Source organism: Mandrillus leucophaeus, unplaced genomic scaffold, assembly GCF_000951045.1.
Source record: "Mandrillus leucophaeus isolate KB7577 unplaced genomic scaffold, Mleu.le_1.0 Scaffold497, whole genome shotgun sequence".
NCBI lineage: Eukaryota > Metazoa > Chordata > Mammalia > Primates > Cercopithecidae > Mandrillus > Mandrillus leucophaeus.
The window spans coordinates 1247965-1253370 of record NW_012105331.1 but is presented as its reverse complement, the minus strand read 5'-3'; the positions used below and the strand labels follow the sequence as shown (position 1 = coordinate 1253370).

Here is a 5406-nt window from a genome sequence, read left to right as displayed (position 1 = left end):
GCCGACCCCCGCGGAATAAGCGGGGCCAGGAGCCCCGGAAACCCGGCGCCTTAATGCAATAAACAGGAAATCGCGGGGATGATCTGGGTTCCGGGGGAAGTGGAATTATTTTTTACCAGCGAAGAGATCAACTTCCACATCCGGTGGTAACAGGGCCCTACACAGACCCGCACTGACCTGGAAAAGCTTCGGGAGCGGCGACGGGAAGGCAGCAGGAGGTGGTGCGGGGACCCGAGGCGCCTCGTACCCGGCCGGGCTGACGCGGCCCCGCTACACACAAAGCGCTTCAGCAGCACAGGGCGCTATTTTCCGAAAATGCCGCGTCTGGTCGGCGCCCAAAATCCCCACCGAAAAGTCCCCCGTGCTGCGCGCGGAGGGACACATGGTGTGCGAGTGAGTCAAGCTCCCAGCATCCCTCCCGGACCCGGCCCTCGTCAGCTGCTCGCCCGAGGATTTTCCGCCTCTGCACTCATCGGCAGATCCCGCTCCTACCCACTCCCTGACTCTGTTCCCACCGGGAGAGAGGGGAAAGAGAGTCTGATTTCTTAACGAAAGGGATGAAAATATGCCATTTCTAGCGCTTCAGCCACACAAAGAAAGCGGCGGAATGATCCGCTCTCGGCGACCGCAAGTCCCGGCCCACCCGGCGCCTGCGCGGCAGCGGGGGTGGGAGCTGCGGCCGGCCATGTGCGCGGCGGAGAGGCTAGGTGGCCGCGGAGCCTTCCCGCCTGTTTCTGCGGTGGGTAGTAGTTTGGAAACTAATGTTCTGTGCTAACCTTCGTGTCTCTGTGACATGACCGTTTAAAGACGGAGAGTGCGGAATCTTTGGACTTTAAGCTTGCCAACTGAGCGGCCTAGCAGAATCCTGGGAGACGGAAGGACAGCCAGGAGGCTAGGAGGCGGCCTAGCAGAATCCTGGGAGACGGAAGGACAGCCAGGAGGCTAGGATTTACCTTTTAAGTGTCCCTAGATTCAACTAGTCAAACTGGGACGGGAGACGCTGTGAAGGTACCAGGGAAGGAACGAGTGAGGTTCCTTTTCCACTTTTGCATAAACTCAACGGTCAGATTCATGACAAGGATGTACATATTTCTGTAGATTTTTTTCCCGAGCATTCTAATGATGCCTCATATTTCGTAGATCCTAGTAACTGCTTGGATTACTGCCACCTCAGAGGTAGAGATCTGTTTTTCCGTGGCTGGAATGTCAAAACTTTTGTTGTATTTTATTAAGTAGCACAAGTTTGGAGATTTGCAAGGTTAAAAAAAAAAAAAGCTTTATGAACTTAATCTAGATGTGATTTGCTAAGGAACTTAACATATTGATATGTTTTTCGCAGGAGAGTCAGGGCATGGCTTTCCCAACCTAGTAACTGCAACTTATAGCATCCTACATCTAGGACTTGGGAGTATGTGAGACAGCGCCAAGAATTTAATCCAGGAGAACTGACAAGCTTAAATGAAATCCATATTGCCCACTGATTTTGTGCAGCCTCAGATAAGTAATCTTTCTCCATTTAGCTTTTTGTAACAATTGATGTAATAAAGGTTTGTAGTCTTTGCGTAATTTATTAAAGCATTGTGGCTAAAACAGAAAAAAAGCATAGGAACCATAGTCTTATGTTTTCTTTTGATTTAATATTTTCATTGCTTCGGTTAATAGAAATTTGTCAAAATGCTGATGCTTTTCTGTAGCATTATTTGAATGAGCATTGTTTGAGTGAACATTCAGCTAATTATTGTTAGAAAATCGTTGCCCCCAGATGAGCATTGTTTGAGTGAACATTCAGCTAATTATTGTTAGAAAATCGTTTCCCCCATTAATCTTACACTGTAGAATGTAGACAAGTAAGTAGGCATCATCAGTATGATGAGAGTGAAGCTACTTAATACTGTGGAATCAAATAAAGGAGGAACCCCTTACTAAACCAAGAGGGAGGAATAAAATGGAATGGGACTAGAGAAGCAATTGGCTTTAATAAGGGTATTGTGGAAGACCTAGATAAGAAGCAGTAAGTACCGATGTTTGGAGGCAAACACTGGAGAGATTTTTGGGTAAAGAAGACAGTGCTGGAGGTCTGCTTGTGAAGGCCTTGAATGCTGTATGCAGAAGTCAGCTTCTGAGAGCCAGGAGGAAGATATTGAAAGATTTTAAGTAGAAGAATCAGGATTGAATTCATTTTAGACAGATCACTGTTACACAAAAATTTGAGGCAAGGAAAAGAGTTTGGAGTAAACAGTAGACTGTGAGCCAACAATGACTTGGACTGAGTTGGTGGCAAGTAGTTGTGAAGATAGATGAAGTGGTTATTGGGAGATTTCGTTAACTGAAAATGACTGAGGAAAATAGATGTCAGAGGTGACTGCCAAATGAGTTGGAGCAGCTACGAGGATAGTAATATCTTCACTGAGATTAGAAACAAAATAAGAGAATATATGTTAGGGAAGAAAGAAGTCTCTGTTTTGACCATGTAAAATTCGAAGTGCCTGTGAGCCAACCAGACAGATACGTGTAGTCAGCAATTAGATATTCGTTCAACACTGTTGGAAGAACACCTACTCTGTGCCAGGTACAGAGTAGGTGTTCACCTACACTGAAATAAAGCAGCAGCAAAACAAACGGTTCCTACTCCTGTTTTTAGAGGGAAACAGCGTATAAACAGGTTTTTAAAATGAGAAAATATCCCGTAAGTTTGTGAAGAAGGCCAGGTGCAGTGGCTCACGCCGGTAATCCCAGCACTTTGGGAGGCTGAGGCGGGTGGATCTCCTGAGCTCAGGAGTTAGAGAGCAGCCTGGCCGACCTGGCGAAACCCCATCACTACTAAAAATACAAAAATTAGCTGGGCACAATGGCACGCTTGTGTAATCCCAGGTACTCCGGAGGCTGAGGCAGGAGAATAGCTTGAACCCAGGACATGGAGGCTGCAGTGAGCCGCGATCTCGCCACTGCATTCCAGCCTGGGCGATGGAACGAGACTCCGTCTCAAAAAGAAAAAAAAAAAAGTTTGTGAAGAGAATTAAAGGCTGATAGGATGAAGTGTTAGTCTGGGGAAAAGAGCAGACTTTTGGTGGTTGGTTGATCAGAGATGGCCTCACTGAGAAGGTATTAGAAAGGACTTAAGAACAGAGTATGAGACCAAAATAGCGGGGCAAAGGCCCTAAGAGAAGTTTGTTGTGTTTAGGGAACAGCAAGGTCAGTGTAGCTGAAGTCTACTGACCAAAAGAAGGAATGATAGGAGGTGAAGTCTTCAGCCTCGATAAGAAGGTGACGTGCACTGGAAGCCATTGAAGGATTTAAGAAACGGAGTATCATGGACTAGGATAGTAGCAGTAGAGGTGAGGAAAGTGGATGGATCCAAAAAGCTGACCTATCTTGCTCACCAATTAAATGAGGAAAAGGAGGAATCAATAGTGATGCCTAGGTTTGGGGCATGTTGTCTAGGTGGAATTAATTTTAATTACACCTTTTATTTAACCCAGTATATCCAAATATTATTTCACATGTGATCAATATAAAAAATCACTAAACATTAAAAATATTTTACATTTTTCTCATAACTAAGCATTTGAAATCTGGTGTGTATTTTATACTTATAGCATATCTCAGTACTTGATTTCGTAAAATTTCCAGCTAAAAAAATAGATTCACATATCCAAGTCGTTCCAAGCATACTTAAAAGTTGTACGGTAATCGAATCGTGTATATTTTTGAATTTTATTTTAAATTAAAGTTAGGATTATGAATTCGGTTCCTAAATTAGCCTCATTTCACTTCCTGCATTTCAAGTGGGACAAGTTGTTACCATATTGGACAGTGCAGTCTAGTGAAATAGAGAATAGTGGAAAGTCAGACTTAAAAAGTTTAGAACCAGCTCTGGAAGGCCTTGGATGTCAGATTAAAGGACTGAGATTTTACCCTTGAGTCAGGCAGAACAATGGATGGTTTTTGAACTAAGGAGTGACACAACATTGTGCTTATGACTAGAAAGAGGCCACTAGGTGGCCAGCCGTGAGTCAGGACACCCTTCAGTTGCTTTGACTTCAGCCCTGTGGATTCAAAGTCTGATTTTTGTCAGCACTCTAGAGCAGTTCCACCAAGAGTGTGGTCCACAGGGCAGTGCCAGTCTGTAAGCCCTTTGTTACACATCCATGACAAGTCGTTTACAGAAAGTAAATGTAGAAACTTATAGCAATTTAACAGACTAATTTTATTTCTGTGGGTCTAATAAAAATTTGAGGGACTGTACTTTGCATATATCTTTATTCCCTTTTTTTTGTTTGTTTGTTTTTTGTGTTTGAGATGAAGTCTTGCTCTGTCGTCAGTCTGGAGTGCAGTGGTGCAATCTTGGCTCACTGCAACCTCCGCCTCCCAGGTTCAAGCAATTCTTCTGCCTCAGCCTCCCAAATAGCTGGGATTACAAGTATGCACCACCACACCCAGCTAATTTTTGTATTTTCAGTAGAGACGGGGTTTCACCATGTTGGCCAGGATGGTCTTGATCTCCTGACCTTGTGATCCGCCCGCCTCGGCCTCCCAAAGTGCTGGGATTACAGGCATAAGCCACCGTTCCTGGCCTTTTTTTCCCTTTTTCTTTTCCTTTTTTTTTTTTTTTTTTTTTTTTTTGAGACAGAGTTTCACTCTTACTGCCCAGGCTGGAGTGCGATGGTGCGATCCCGGCTCACAGCAACCTCCGCCCACCCCCCACCCCACCCCCCCTTAGTTGAATTGGTACTCCTACCTCACTCTCCCAAGTAGCTGGGATTACAAGCATGCGCCACCACACCCTGCTAATTTTGTATTTTTAGCAGAGACGGGGGTTTCTCCGTGTTGGTCAGGCTGGTCTCCAACTCCCGACCTCAGGTGATCCACTCGCCTTGGCCTCCCAAAGTACTGGGATTACAGGCGTGAGCCACTGCACCTGGCCGTTTTTTTCCTTTTTCTAATAATTTTTATCATATTACATAAAAGTACCTATGATCTCACAGATGAAGGGAGTCAGAAGAACCAAACTCCCAGAAGACTTACGTAAATCTAAATGCCTTTTTTACTTTGGAGTGAAAACTGTAATAGCTGAACTACAACGGACATTGCTCATTTTCTTCCTCCATGTAGACATGGAAAGCTATATGGAAATAACCGAGTTTATAGTAGCTACCATATATTAAACGTTTCCTGTATGCCAGCCACTGTGCAAAGCCTATTATATATATTGTCTGATTTAATCCTCACAACTCTGTAAAATAAGTATTGTTGCCCCATTTTTCCAATGAAGAAACTGAGGCTAAAATAGGTTGAATAACTTACCTAAATTCACCAACCTCAAAGATGTTAAAGACGGTTCCAATACAGGTCTCTCATTTCCTTCTTGATTAGGAATACTACTTTGAAATGAGAGACCTGTACTGT

General features: G+C 44.3%; 1 protein-coding gene and 1 long non-coding RNA gene across 7 annotated transcripts in view; one reads left to right on the top strand and one right to left on the bottom strand.

Annotated features, from left to right (window-relative positions):
* Positions 1-601, bottom strand: part of GABPB1 (GA binding protein transcription factor, beta subunit 1) — a 97580-nt gene extending 96979 nt beyond the window's left edge. For 3 of the 6 annotated variants that reach the window (XM_011995760.1, XM_011995763.1, XM_011995764.1), the window contains exon 1: positions 178-601. The gene's annotated coding sequence lies outside the window, so the exon portion shown is untranslated. The remainder of the gene's footprint in view (positions 1-177) is intronic. The other 3 variants (XM_011995762.1, XM_011995765.1, XM_011995766.1) reach the window with 2 other exon arrangements.
* LOC105550756 lies at positions 7-1570 on the top strand. The gene is made up of 2 exons (XR_001007765.1): positions 7-849; positions 900-1570. It is a non-coding gene; the product is annotated as an uncharacterized LOC105550756 (long non-coding RNA).
* Positions 1571-5406: the final 3836 nt, after the last annotated feature.